The 15,661-nt window shown below is 35.1% G+C and overlaps 1 long non-coding RNA gene across 1 annotated transcript in view; it reads right to left on the bottom strand.

Annotated features, from left to right (window-relative positions):
* Positions 1-241: 241 nt before the first annotated feature.
* Positions 242-15,661, bottom strand: part of LOC121400645 — a 57,193-nt gene continuing 41,773 nt past the window's right edge. Inside the window, exon 3 of the long non-coding RNA XR_005965873.1 lies at positions 242-393. This is a non-coding gene — a long non-coding RNA (uncharacterized LOC121400645). The remainder of the gene's footprint in view (positions 394-15,661) is intronic.

Raw genomic sequence — 15,661 nt, 5'->3', positions numbered from 1 at the left:
CAGCCCCCACAAGAACTGCCAGACCACAGGAAGTTCTTTTTGGCAGTACAGCTGTTTTTTTTTAAACCAAAACTTGCCTACAAGCGATGAATTCAAAAGTAACCACCTGCTTTGAGGTCACTGGAAGCAACATTCATGTGGTTGGTGAGCAACATGTTCCTGGTGAGCCACTGGTTGGGGATCACTGCTCTATATGTATCTCTCCCCAGAGGTAAAACTGTTTTGCAGAGTCTTCTTACCTTACAGGAAAGGTCTTCCCATAACAGCTCGATAGTGTTAAGGTCTGGTGATTGAGTCAGCAAATCCATCAAAGACAATGCTCCAGATTACCGTTTCCTTTTTCAGACTTTCTGTGTCCAAGCTTTACCCTCCAAAATTTGTTTCTGGCCGTCTCTACAAAATAATAAGGTTACATATATGTGAAAACATTACCATATTAGTCATCCTGCTCTGTTGTAAAGTCCAGTTTGGATCTTGAAAAAATATTGTGTAAAAGAAAATGACATTGGGGAATGCTTTATCATGCAAATTATTTTTACATGACAGTATCATGGAAAACATGATACATATGAATTTTAAAAATGATTAAATCAGAAAAACGAAGTATACTTTTGCTTTGGGTGTGTACATCATTCCCAAATTCAAAAGGACAAGCAATAAATGGGGTAGCAAGTTATCTTAGAACTGCACTTAAGTGCTTTCTTTTTATCAGCTGTATTCCAGGTGAAAAATATTCTATACATCTCACATATCATCAGCTTTAGCAGAGTACCTTTAAAAATAATAGAATTAGACAAGAAAAGAAGCAAATAAATATGCTTAGCAGTAAAAGGCTGATCCCATGTTGCCCAAAACATCTGTTCTTTGCATCCTCCCTGGTCAAATCCCTGTTCTCCTTTGTCTAATGAGTTTGTGTTCATTCTTTACTAGCCTAATAAAACTAAAATCTTTTGAAATCTGTGTCTGTCACTGTATGATGTTATTTATTTTTTACAGTTTTCTTACACTTACACACATCATAGTAATATCTAAAATGTTTGAATTTTTGCCTTCTCCTATTTTTCCTATTTTCCTATTGAATTTTACAAATGGTAACAATGATAAAAAATAAAATAAGAGAAGTAGATATTTCGTGGGACTGTCTATCTATTACAGGGCAAGAGTCATTGCCTAGCAGCTCTAACCAAGGTTAACGTCAGGACCAAGGAGGAAGCAGCAGCACAGACAGGTAGGAGTAGTCCAATATATGGTATCCGAAGGGTTAAGATGCTCAAGTTGAAATCCAGGTAAAGGTCAGAGCAAGCAGCAATCAGCATAGTCAGAATAAAAGCAGAAGGGTCAGGAACCAGGAATCTAGTCAAAATAGCAATTTAAGCACACCCAGAAACACCCATTATGTCTTGTATTCCGGCATTAAACCTACCTGTCTTTGGTATCTTTTTATTTAAAATGATCTCATCAAACCAGTACATGGTGTCACTACATACCATGTCAACATGACATTGTAGCTCTGGGCGCCGCAATCTTGAATCCTCTGTCAAAGAGAGTGCAACATAGTGCTCCATGAGTAAAAAGTTGGAGGTGCACTGGTACATGTTCAATCAGACAACAGTTTTCATACACCAGAAAAACCTGCTTATAGTTTTAAATATACATTACTCTAGTCTAGACGCTCAGTTATGGAAATTAATTTATTAAATGAATACCAAAAGGTTATTGCATTATATACAGTAGTATATAAAAGCTCTTTGATAAAAGGGACGCAAGGGTAATTATTCTTATATGTACATCATATGGCCTGGAACAAGTATTTGTACCTGGATAGAGAACTGGCTAAAATATAGACTACAAAGAGTGGTGGTAAATGGAACATTTTCTAATTGGACCAGTGTTGTTAGTGGAGTACCGTAGGGCTCTGTACTAGGTCCCTTGCTTATCAACTTGTTTATTAATGACCTGGAGGTGGGCATTGAAATTACTGTTTCTATTTTTGCAGATGATACTAAATTGTGCAGAACTATAGGTTCCATGCAGGGTGCTACCACTTTGCAGAGTGATTTGTCTAAGTTGGGAAACTGGGCAGCAAACTGGAAAATGAGGTTCAATGTTGATAAATGCAAGGTTATGCACTTTGGCAAAAATAATATAAATGCAAGTTATACACTAAAAGGCAGTGTGTTGGGAGTTTCCTTAAATGAGAAAGATCTTGGGATTTTTGTAGATAAAAAATTGTCTAATCCTGGGCAGTGTCATTATGTGGCTACTAAAGCAAATAAAGTTCTGTCTTACATAAAAAAGGACATTAACTCAAGGGATGAAAACATAATTATGCCTCTTTATAGGTCCCTGGTAAGGCCTCATCTGGAGTATGCAGTGCAGTTTTGGACTCCAGTCCTTAAGAGGGATATAAATGAGCTGGAGAGAGTGCAGAGACGTGCAACGAAATTGGTTAGATGGATGGAAGGCTTAAATTATGAGGGTAGACTGTCAAGGTTGGGTTTGTTTTCTCTGGAAAAAAGGCGCTTGGAAGGGGACATGATTACACTTTACAAGTACATTAGAGGACATTATTAAACATATTCCAATATTATTACATACAGTATTCCTCCTAGAAAAGAGGCACCTTAAAAGGTTTATAATTAACAAACAAGAAAATGTGCACTGAAATAAAGGGGATTATAATATTAGCATATGAAATGTATCTTTACTACTGTTGAGAAAGTCGAATTATTGAATTATTTGCCAAAAGAGATTACATGGCATTTATTGGTTGGATAGCTTTCTAGCATAGATCTTTTATACAGTAATAGTTATCATTTGTTACATTTAGTGATGGGCAAATCTGACCCATTTTGCTTCAGCGAAAATGCCCCTAAACGGGGAAAATTCACAGAAAGGCATTGAAGTCTATGGGCGACAAAATCTACAGTATTTGACGCGTGACAATTTTTGTTTGATGCAACATTTTTTTTCTCCCATCGTAGTCTATGGGCGTCAGGAAACTTGGCGAAAAAATTTGCTCATCACTAGTTACATTAGTAACAATCGGTAATAATTAATCCAGGGAGAAATCCGGGGGAAGGTGTACAGGAATTCTCCCAAACCACCCAGGAAAATAAATTGACAGTTTGCCAGCTGGGGAAAAAATAATGTTTGCCTTCCTTTGGAGCAGTTTGTATAACATCTCTGAAATTGCCTTTTTGTAATCTAACTTACAATGTTGTTGCATAAAAAAACATATTCAAATCAATATTGCATTGTTATCTAAAAGAACTTAGCTTTTGAATATTTAAATCTAAAATAATTGTTTGAGACCAGATGTTTCATTTGCTAATTGCATCTTTTAGATTTCTACATGAGCTGCTATGGGATTTTATAAACAAAACAGATATTTTGTTTATTTTAAATTTGTAATATTTTAGCAATACAACAGAATTATTTTTTCAGAGGTGAACAATGCAAATAAAAACTGTTAAACTCATGTATTCAAATATATAATGAAAAGTTTTTTTTATCAAATTGTGAATCAAATTAAAGAGTAGTACATTACCAGATATGATATATATGATATGCAATGACTGCATTAGATCAGACCTCGTCCCGGCGGCCTATATTCCCAGTCAATATGATACAGTCGTCTGACCCTAGGCCTCAAGGTGCGCATACTGTGGAAAGATCTACTCATTTGGCTTCCTCGCCCGATTCAGTGTGTGGCCATTTTAACGTATCTTCAGTATATCTTTTAAGATGCATAGGTACTTAGCTATAGACTGTCGTAATACTAGAATACACTGATTACACATTTTTCTATGCATAATACATTGTATTTTTTCGTGCAATATACATTGGGGTCTATGGGCGTACATTTTGCTCATCCCTAGTAATAACTACTCTGTGGTGCATGAAAAAATTCTGTCATGGATTCATGAAATTTGCACTATCTCCAAAGACAAAGGCATCCATTTACTAAATTCTTAAAAAGTGTCTATCATTCATTGCTTGATGCTGGGAATTTTCTTGCACCAAAATGAACACTACTCACATATTTACTCTCTATCCACATGGTTTTCTCTCCCATTGCACAATTTACGGTCTATTTTCTCATAACACAATAATAGAATTAGGCCACAATTTTGTCAATAGTCCTTAGTAGGACTTGTAAAACAGCTTTTGTAGTGTGAATTCGAAAATAAATGATTGAGATGAGATTGCAGGTAGGCTTCTATTCTTCTGACTATTTCTTGTAGGTCACATTTGTGCAAGCAGCACTGCACAGCCAACCAGTGCACCCCTTCTTCCATGCCAGATAAACTGTCCTGCAGAACCTTTACAGTGATATTGGACTATTGCTACAAAGTCTACAACGTTCTATTGCATATATTTCTTAGTCTTCCAGATCTTGTTGACTTCAAGACTTGCAAGCAGGAAGTATGTTTATCGTATAATAGTATTTTCCCACTTTGAAAGGGTGAAATATTTTTATATACTCACTCAGAATGGTGGAGACTTATTTATTAAAGGTCAGATTTTAGTGGTTTTAGAATTAAACTCGCAAACTCTTAAATCATGTCATTGGATTTATTAAAAGTTTAGATTATTTAAAGTAAGAACAAAAAAAGTTCTAAATAAATCCTAATCCTAATAAATCCTAATCCTAATAAATATGAAAACCTCTAAAAAATTTGGGTTTTTCTGACAATTTGCTGGAGAAAAAAAAATCAGAAAACCTTTAAAATTTATTATTTTAAAAATGGTCCAATAGGACCAATAAGACTTCTACAGCACCTCAACAACTTTTTCTTGACAAAGTTAAGCCTTACGTGTTTTTGTAGTTTTTACACTTAATAAATCTCGAATTTTTAGATCTTTTTAGAAATATAGGAAACCCACACATTTTTCAAGATTTTGCACTGCTGCAGTTTTTAATTTTAAATTTAGCAAAGTTCTACGAGGCATTCATAAAAAACTGAAATTAAATTACATGGTGTCCCACCTGGGCTACTTATGACTGAATAGATGTGGAATTATTATAATACAAGGAATCTTTTTTATAGTCTTGCTAGTAGGTGATGGTCACTGATGATATAATGCATACAGTGTAAGGCAGAGCCAGGCCAAGATGGCCAGTCATCTAAGGCAACCCAGTCCGTGACCAGACTGGGCAGGGGGCAAAAGCAACAAGCAGCAAAGGGGAGCGAACAGCAGCAGATGGCATTACATGTCTAGCTCCCCACTAATTTGCAACCTAGACATGTGCTTTTTCTGCCTACCCCTAGTTCTGTTTGTTTATCACAAAGTGCATGCTACACCTTTTTTATTGGCTGCTACTTTGCTTCCTTAGTTGCAATTTAAGATACATTTAAATCCCTTTGGCAAGAGGAGAATTTGGAAATTATCTGTATCATGCATTCAATGTAATCCATTGTAGTGTACTGCTGCTGACACAGAGGGAAGACCAATGTTCCTTCTAATTTGTGAACATTGTGTGCACAAAATAATTATTTTGCGCACATAGCAGTAAAGGATTTCGAGGGAACCTTGGGGAAGACCAATGTGTGTCCTAAATATATTGTTTGGAATTCCCATTAATGTATATACATAGGGGTCTATTTATCACGCTGTGTAATAAGAATGTGATCTTATTCCTAAGTAAAGATTGAATATTTTTGAAGCTTAGGTTATGACATAAATTTATAGAATTTTGTCTGCCATTTTTCAGGTGTTTTTCACTCCTGAATTTCTATTACATTTGTCATTTGTTTCTTTGGGCATGAATCATTTTACCCAGCTTGATAAACAGGCTGATTAAAGTAGCAGCAGTATACAGGGTTTCATAAAGACATAGACACGATAGCTATTATTATCCTTCAATTATTTTGCTTCAACACACACTATTATGCTATACTTTCCTAAGAATATTCACAATCAATCCCTGCTTCCAGTGTAATTTGTCTGTCACAGTAACGCATAACACCCACATATATGGGGCATTTAAGACAGTTTGCCACAAGATTTCTAAATAACAAGTAGAAGTAAATGGAGCTTTGAAGTTATTTTCTGGTGAACTGTGGCAAACTGTTTTTATTCACCCTTTGGTAAATATGCCCCCTTTTTCCTCTGGAGCATATAAACCTACCCAAATCCGTGGAGCATTTAAAGGAACCCCAACATTGTAAGGCAGAGATGTTAACCAATTGTTACACTATTTTACGTATACTATGTATTATTATATGTATTATTTTCTTTATTGTTGCAAAAAAAAAATAGTATTTATTGTATATAGTGATTTCAGTTGTATATTATTTATTGCAACTCAGCTTCAGTACAATTATACTGCTTGAGAGCTGTTTTATGTACCGTGCAGTTTTATATACTCTTTATTAAACCTGGTGTTTTTAATTATTTGTTTTTGGCACTCAATACTGTTATAAACACTGCATGTGACACAAGTAGGCAGTTATACACTGATGGTTTTATACTGGTTAATGGTACTGTTCATGTTTAGGAAGATCAGATTACAAGGAGGCGTGGCTGTGTGTGTATAAATACATTATCTTGAAATACATTATGCATAAAGCTAGGAAATATGGGTTGGCAATTTTAAGCAAATAATTATTACTTTTATAATGATTTTCTTTTTTTTTGTGTAACCCTGTACTCTATACTTGATGATATCTAAGATTGCAATTTTTTTAATATAAATTTTTACTTTTTAGTAGATTTAAAGATAAGGTGATCCAAATGACAGAAATACCCCTGTATTCTATAAAAAACTAAAAAAAAACTCAACATCCCAAGCATTCCAGATAATAAATGATCTACCTGTTAGTAATGGCTGAATTTCTCCCATTTCTCTTCGCCGAAAAATTTGCGAATTTCCAGCAAAATTTGCAAAACGCGAATTTCGATGTGGCGTCAGAATATTTTTGACGCCACATCGAAATTCGCTGCTGGCAACAATTCTGATGCTGGTGACAATTCTGACGGCCATTAAAGTCAATGGGCACCTAGAATTCTTGCCAGCATCGTAATTGTCGCCGACGTCAAAATTGTCTTCAGCGTCAAAAATATTCTGACGCCAGTGAATTTTCACTGCAATTTCGCGAATTTATTCGCCGGCAGGCGAAATCCGCCGCGATTTTGCGCCTGGCAAATAAATTAGCCCATCACTACTACCTGTATAAAAAAGGCCAAAAAAGCAATATTAAAATGCATACACATTCTTAGATGGAGGGTTGGTTTGGCCTTATGCCAGGTCATAATTTTGCATTCCAAAACTAATAAAACATAATATATTTAAGAAATTAAAGAAATTAAAATCTGCTTGCACAAGGTTAGAATAAAACCTTTACTGTATATTTTAGATAATAATTTCCCTTGAGGCATGTCATACCCCACCCACACAGTAGTTTTACGTTCAATGGGCATCATTCTAGCCTGGAATCTTTATCTTATTATACTCATTGCTATATTCTATATTCCGTTTGCAAAAAAATCTTATAAAAAACAAATATAGCCAAAGAAATACCATCCTATAAGAATGATGACTAACAGCACCCTGAAAAGACTCTTGAAGTAAAGTACAGCACAGCAACTGTTAGTAGAAATCAGTGCTGCTGTGGTTTTTAATAATCACTGTTGGATTTATAAAACTCAGATTGTTTGTGTCGGGTATCTGTGATTGTATTTGATTTGACATGTTGGTGTGACTACATGTGCTCTATCTCAGCATAACTGCAGGATTGTATTTCCCTGACAGTGGATATTATAGTGACTTGGAACAGCACTAGAGACATTAAAAAAGCCACACAGAAAGAAAAGTACAATCCAATTTAGATTATAAAGAGAAACAGTACTATAATTATATGGATAAAAATAATGTTTCAAGAATGAGTGCTGTGTTATTCAACAATCATATAATAACTTCTCTTTAGGAAACCTCAATTTCAACTTTGCATTCCAAAGATGGGGATCTATTGTTTTCCCAAAGATGTGCAAGAAAATGAGGCTACTCTTTACCGAAAAAATTAAAATTTTCAATAAGCTTGCATATGTTGGTGTGAGCTTGCATAGGCTAATCTGCACAGAGAGCTGTATTTATCTACAGAAAGACAGGGCAGACTGCCATCTACGAGAAAAGCGGCCCTCTGTGTCAAAAATAAAGCCAACTCCATTGTAGTTGTGTTGTCTAATATGAGTTGGTAGTATCATAATGGTTAGTTTGTTGAAATACAACAGACTATTAGAGGGGGATGAACCTGCACAAGAAAACCAGTAAATGTACTTGTGATATTTTTTTAAAGGATGTTTGGACCCCTATTTCTTTACTTGCCTTAAAGTTGTGAATGAATTCACAGAAAAGGATGATCAACTATAGCAGATGCTTACAAACTGTTCGCAATCAATCTTGCATATAAATGTATAGGTAGAAACATTAAAGTACATGTGGGTTTTTAAACCTCATTCTTAAAATATAAAATACTTGTACCAATGAATATGAAATTGAATATAACATTTCAAGGATCCACTGTATTCTTCATTATAAATGTTTATTGAGAGAATACCCAATAAAACCTTTATATCATAAACATGGAAGGTGCAGTAAATTTTGAAAATATAGTACAAATGAGTAACTATTTCAATAATTGACAGGGATACTAAAATGCAATATGCGGTAAATGTGGAATCCTTATCAAAACCTCTGAATACAAAATTGTCCACACCTCTCAAGGCTACTTTATCCGTTTCAATGTTCTCCATCTGTCAGTCACTTGGGAATATCTGAACTATTCCATATGTCAAGCTTGTCAATCATTGAGAACTGTGGGGAATATTTGCCTAACACATTAGAATTCACTCTAGAAAAATAAGGTAATAAAGGAGTGGTGTGTTTTGAACATTATTTTTAGGCTTTATTTTTTTTTCTGCTTAATAATACTTCAAACACACACACTGAGCAGATGTTTGCTTTTTTTTATTTAAAGTTGTTTTTAAAAAAAGTTTTAGTACCTGCAACTATTTTAAATATAAGATATAGAAATTGTGGCAACATGTTATATTGTAGGACACTGAAAAACAGCATGTTTGAAAATTATATTTTTCAAGTAAATTGAAAAATGTAAATGCTACTACATACATCTGAAACTAGTTTCATTGTTCAGTAAAACCATGGCCCTCATACTCCTCAGTGCTGGCCTATACTGTAAATAAATTGCTTGGTAAAAAGTCTGCCATTTTTTACAAGAGTTTGCCTTGAGGAAAAACTACTGTCTTGAAGTCTATGAATAATACTTTACAGGATATTGGGATGAGTAGCAGTCCATGTCATAACAAAAGACAACAGCATGGAGATATCTATCTATTTAGGAAGGTAGCTATCTTTTAATTCTACTTATCTTTCTACTTTTGTTTATCAACATTTTTCCTTTTCAAGTACATTTTCAGTTCATAATGAATTCTCTGTTGAGAAACAGGACAAGAGGATTTCATCTTGATTCATGTTTCGAATTCATATATGTGACTTTTACTTTCAGGATTATTAGGATAAGGTTCATGATAACATCCACGACACATGGACAAATTAGGTTGTTTGTTCAATGTTTTCAAAGTTTTCTCTCTCTTAGTAATCATTTAAACCACCCACACTGCAAAAAATACTGACTGGGTTCTTTAATATCTTTTAGTAACAGGTACATTTATATATGCTTTGTAATAAGATGCAAGGCTTTCCCTAAAGTTATTGCATATGCCACAGGTCACAAATAGTGATGGGCGAATTTATTCCCGCGAATTTATTCCCGCGATTTGCCGCTGGCGAATAAATTTGCAAAACAGCAGTGAAAATTCGGAAGCGTACGTTTTTTTGAATGCCAGTGCAATTTCACCAAAAACGGACACCGTTGTCAAAAATGAGACGCCGTTTTGCAAGTTATTCACTGTTTGGGGAATTTCGCAGGAAATTCACAAATTTTGCGGTGAAACGCCCCAAAATCGCCCATCACTAGTCACAAATAAGACAGATATGATGTTTCAATATACCTGTTATAGCCCTTTAAAGCTTCCAATAAACAAACATGATAATCCCATTCCACCTGTAGCTCAATGTCAAAGTTGTATACCAATACCTTTCTCAATTCCATCCAGATTTACCTTTTTAGATTTTCACCTTTACCTTTCTAGATTTCCACCTTTACCATATTCTTGTATTTTTTAAAGATTCATAATGGGGTTCAGTAGGTTTAGAATGTATCTGAGGTTTGCAATTTAATTTGCAGATGTGAACCCTAAGACTAATATTTTTGCAGATATCTATTTCTATCTCTTTCACTTGCTTTCATAAATAGCAACTTGAGTTCAAGCTATTGGGAGTACTTAGATAATTTCCTCAAAAAGCAACATAGTAGTTTAGGTTGTAAGTTACACACGTAAGACACATGTCCATTGAGTTCAACCTTTTATGTCTATATAAAATCTTCCTGACTGCTAGTTGATCCAGAAGAAGGCAAAAAAAGCCCCTGGGCAACTTGTACTGAATACTATTTTCAATAACTTGTATTTACTCGCTAAAACCCCATTCAACCCCTTCTTAAAGCTATCAAATATATCCGTCAGTATGACTGATTCCGGGAGAGAATTTCACAATTTCACAGCTAGCACTGTAAATAAAAATCTCTGAATATTTTGATAGAACTTCCATTCCTCCTATCGTAATAAGTGCCCTTGTGTCTTCTGGAAGGGCCTTCTAGTAATTAAAGAGTTTATTATATAGCACCCTTATATATTTATACATAGTTATTATATCCCCCTCCACTATTAAAAAAAACAACTTGGCCAGTCTTTCGTCATAACTAGGGATGTAGCGAACTGCCGATTTGGTGTTCGCGAACGCCGTTCGCGAACACCGGCAAAAAATGTGAACGTTCGCGAACAGTTCGCGAACTTCGAACACCCGCTAAAATCGTTCGATTCGAATGATCGAAGGATTTTAATCTAACGATCTAACGATTTTCATTCGAATCGAATGATCGAAGCATTCGATCGAATGCTTTTCATTCGATCGAATGCTTACAATCGTTCGAACGAATGGAAATCGTCCGATTGTTAGCGGTCGAAGGAATTCGAATGGTCGAATGGTCGAACGATTTGTATTCGAATCGAACGCGAACTCAAAATGCGAACGTCGCGCGACGTTCGCGAACATTCGGCGGACACGAACGGTCGAAGTTCGCACGAACAAGTTCGCCGGCGAACAGTTCGCTACATCCCTAGTCATAACCAAGACTTTCCGTGCACTTAATTCCAGCTTAGTTGCCCTTCTTTGGACTCTCTTTAACGCTATAATAATATTCTGTTCACAAAACTGCATGGCATGTTCTAGATGGGGCCTTACCAGTGGTCTGTAAAGTAGAATAACGACCCTCTACTTTTAATACAGCTCAAAACCATGTTTGCCCTTGCTTGCTACTTCATAATTTATTATTTACAAGGACTCCAAGGTTCTTCTAAATTATGGATTTGCCTAATGCAGTCCCATTAAGGGTATACTGTAAGTGGCTTTCATATTTTTATATCCCAGGTGCATGACCTTACATATATCAACATTGAATCCCATAGGACACTTAGCTGCCCAGTTTGTCAAGATCCTGCTGCAAGGATGCCACATCCTGGGTGTAATTAAGTGGGCTGCATAGTTTTGTGTCATCTGCAAACACTGATACATTACTTACAACACCCTCCCCTAAGTCATTAATGAACAAGTTAAATAAATGTGGACCCAATACAGTACCTTTCAACATTGTAAATGACAACCATTTCTGTTTTTCGCCTCAATCTATGCTCTGAATATTTGGGTTTTCTGAAATTTAGAATATTTGTTGCCCCAATGTAATTTAGCTTTTTCAATAAATGTTAAATTAGATAACATTATGGTTGCCATTACCCAGGGGTTCAACTACTTGCACATTTGCTACACCTTCTGAGCCTTAGAAGTTGGTAGAAAGGTTGAAAGGAGAAAGGCTGGCAGAACATCAGTAAAAAAATGTGGGATAAGGTGAGCAAATTTGTGCAGGAGCTTCCTTTCATTTGAGCATCCTTACATTTTTTTGTTGATGGGTAACATATTTAAATGATAAATGTCTGATGTCTTAAAAATGGCAGCAAAGGGAAACATAGTCTACTAAATCAGGAAGAAAATTGGTTTAACAGGTTTAGAAAAATACAGGGGCAAAATTCCTGTAATTTAAAGTTTTCTGGAGCGTATAAGAAATCCCATACCTGTTTATTTAAAAAATGATATCATGTTCACTTATCGCCTCTTCTCCAGTATAATCGCATACTATACTTGAATCTCCTTTTCCATAACATTTCACCTTTGTCCCATTAGGGGTATATTTAATATAGAAATTGTAAGTTCCAGACACATAGTCATACATGTACTTGAGAAAGCTGTACTTTTCCTACATGTGGCCAGTTCCTGATCCTGTCCTGTATGCTTAGGTATGCACTGTACTCTGCTTAGGATTGTACTGCCGCCTGGGATGTTAACCAAATATGTACTAATTTGCCTTCGGAATATCATAAAGAAACATATCACAGCAACAAAAAAAACCTCCTCATGTACAATTCACTTAAATCTTGGGCTAGACAAGGATGTATTTCTTTCTCATAATACAAGCCCTTTGGCCTAACTTACTGCCACAGGCTTACACACGTAGATGTACTTTAGCCTGATTAAAATAATAAGAGTCATTAATCCTAAAGCCACATTGCATTGCAGCTACACTTTTGTGGTGACATTTTCATTTAGGTTTTTGACTTTATGAACATTTAAACATGTTGGTTTAGATGAAGAACTAGGTTTTAGCAGGTGGCAGATTATATATAACTCTGCATTTATTGCTTTTGCCATTCTCCTATAATCTTCACATCTATCAATACCAATCCAGTCAGCAGAAATGCATTGGCTTTCTAAGATAAGCATTTCGGAGTAATCGATTTTTTTGTCCATGGATCTTAACACTGAAAATGCCAGATGATGGAGATAATATCCTTATATTTAAGAATTGTTTCACTATGCAGAACTTCATAGTTAAAGAAATGTCCAGAGCTCTTACACAAGAGGTTGTATATTAACAAGTATACATACAGATATTTAAAACCAAGCTGGCTTGTGTGCAACTATTGTATTTTCAGACACTTATAATTGGAGAAATACATAATACACTATATGGACAAAAATATGTGGACATACTATATGTAAAGTATCTGAATATTCACTCTAAAATGACATGTCCTCAATTTGAACGTTCAATGCTGTATTCTAAAAACGATTTTTTAATAGGCAATTAGTTGAAGTCTAGTTAACATTACCATTTACAATGCCAAGTATTTCCTGCAGAGGTTTAAATGTCACCACCATTGGACTGGAGTATTGTAAGTGTTTTCTTTGGAGTGATGATTTGCACTACTCTCAATGGAATAGAAGGTTTCACTGCAGAAGAAGCACAAATCACAGCCTCTATGGGAGTTTCACCAACTGACCATAAACTAGAAAAATCCCAAAACAGAAAGCAAGCTAAAATAAAAGAACTCGCCAAAGGCCAATAGGATACATGTGATTGTACAGTTAGATGCATAGAAATTGAACAAGGCAAAAACTATATTCAATATCTAACATGCATCTTCAAAACCATAATATTCCAATCAACATAATTCTAAATGTATCCACAGAAATCCAACATTATCAAAATACTTAGCAATAAGCATACAGTACAGAGGAAGTGTGCATGTACTTAAGGTCTTCCCTGCCAATCTGTGACGGGGTCATTGATATTGCTGAACTAACTAGTTTGTCAGTACATTGTAAATTAATGGGATTAGTGGTAAGTGGGTGAAGTAGGAAGCAGAGCATAAAAAGCACATTCTCAAGTGTACTAGTAATAGGTTGGTGCAGATTAGTAATAAACGATATGAAGTATATAAGAATATTTACTAAAATATGTTCATATTTAGTCCAGTGTAACTAAAAGTAGCTTTGATTAATCCCTAAGAAATGTGTGCACTGAATATTAATTTCATATAGGATAGGCCCAAAAGATCTAAAATTAAGACCTTGACAATATTTTTTTTGTCTTGCTCTTTGCAGGTTAATCATACACTCCTATGTTTCTTCCTTCTAATAAATCACTGGCTAACATTGGTTCTGGTGCTGCTTGTACCTGCACACTAGAAATGACAACATTTGCACAGAAATTGGGCTGATTTGTATGTAGTGCAACACTAAATAATTCACACAGAGAACAGATTTAACCTGTGAATGTTTCTTTTTAAAAAGCTACGCACCTTTGGTGTATTTAATGAGCAACTATAATCATGTATGTGTATTAGCACTGTGATTGTCACCATTAATTTGAAAGGAAAATGATCCACAATCGCAAAGTTTGAAAATGTATGCATACAGAGATATTTTTGAGTTCGAATTTGATTTATGCCACAATAGTTTGTGCACTTTTAAAAATGGAAATTTATAGTTAATGCTGATTTCAACCATGCACATTATCCGCTCTCATGCAAAAATCCACCTGCAAGCCATTTTTGAATATTTGTGCTCAATGCGCAGCTCATCTCGTTTCCAAAAACCAGGAAAGACAGGCACAGCAACTAAACATTTAGGGGCCAATTTATCAAGGGTCGAAGTGAATTAGAGGGAATTTTTGAAGTTAAAAAATTCAAAATTCAAAGTAATTTTTTGAATACTTTGACCATCAAATAGGATACTACGACTTCGAATTTACTTCAACTTCGATTCGAAGTAAAAATTGTTCGACTATTCGACCATTCGATAATCGAAGTACTGTCTCTTTAAAAAACTTTGACTTCAATACTTCACCAACTTAAACCTGCCGAAGCGCTATGTTAGCCTATGGGGACCTTCCAGAGCAATTTTGTAAGTTTTTTATATTCAAAGGAAAATTGTACGATAAAATAGTTTGAATCGTACGATTCGAAGTACGATCAGAGTGCGATCGTACGATCGCACTACGATCGCAATACGATCGTAAGATGAATAAAATCCTCCGACTTCGAATTCGAATGTCAGAGGATTCTATTCGATGGTCAAATTTCGAAGTATTTTCCACTTCAGAATTTGACCCTTGATAAATCTGCCCCTTAGTGGTTATTTATCAAAATCCAAAATCTCTTTTTATCAATAAATTTACACGAAAATTTCTTGTGTGGGGAAAGACTCTTTTAAATTGTGAAGAAATCTGAATTGTACAATCTTTTTGTATTTGACGCCAAAAACTGTGACTTTTTCTGATTCGAAACCCGAAACCACGAAATCTTCGGATTATTGAATGAAACCCAGTGCAGATCAATCTACTTCAAAATGTCAACGGGACATCTACCATTGACTTCTACATGAGCAGGGCAGGTCTGATATGGAGTTCTTTTTATTCAGCCTTTGAACACTATCATGGTTTAATAAATCTCAAAAAAAAATTTGCTTTTTTTTCTATGAAAAATTGTGGTTTTCCCCTTTTAAAGTCCATTCAATAAATAACCCCCTTAGCATTAAGGGGAAAACAAGCTCAAAACAACCATATGCAAATAAATATGCACTGCATTACATTTATAAATGACTAAGACTCAACAGGTCAAT

This window comes from Xenopus laevis, chromosome 2S (genome assembly GCF_017654675.1).
Source record: "Xenopus laevis strain J_2021 chromosome 2S, Xenopus_laevis_v10.1, whole genome shotgun sequence".
NCBI classification, from domain to species: Eukaryota; Metazoa; Chordata; class Amphibia; order Anura; family Pipidae; genus Xenopus; species Xenopus laevis.
This window is presented reverse-complemented; position numbering and strand designations above follow the sequence as displayed.